Raw genomic sequence first — 492 nt, forward strand, 5'->3', positions numbered from 1 at the left:
AGGTTAAAAATGAAAAAATATTTTCTAAGCAAAATTTTCTAAGTGATAAATATGTAAAGGCAATTTACTTAATATTTATTTTTCACTGACGTTATTACTCTTATTTCTTTATTTTCTGCAAACAAAGTGCACAAAAAAGCTACACGTTTGCATTATGTTATATATACAATAATAATAAAGGACGTTACCGTATATACGATTACAAACCAAGGACGTTATATAGACCGTCTTCACTCAAGTTAGAGAAGGGGTGCGTATTATACACAAGGTTTAGGTTTCTCAGAGGTACAGCCCCATAAAAATCCCCTGCATATTATACTCAAGGGTGGACTATACTCGAGGATTTACGGTATTTAGAATTACTACCCTCCAAAACATGTCAGAGACCATGTCTTGCTTGTACATTCTATTTTCAACCTGTCTTCTATGACTGGATGGCCTTTTTAATACCTAACCCCTTTACAGAATGTACTAGGTTTTAGAGAGAGATTG

The sequence above is a fragment of the Octopus bimaculoides genome, chromosome 22 (assembly GCF_001194135.2).
Source record: "Octopus bimaculoides isolate UCB-OBI-ISO-001 chromosome 22, ASM119413v2, whole genome shotgun sequence".
Classification (NCBI taxonomy): domain Eukaryota; kingdom Metazoa; phylum Mollusca; class Cephalopoda; order Octopoda; family Octopodidae; genus Octopus; species Octopus bimaculoides.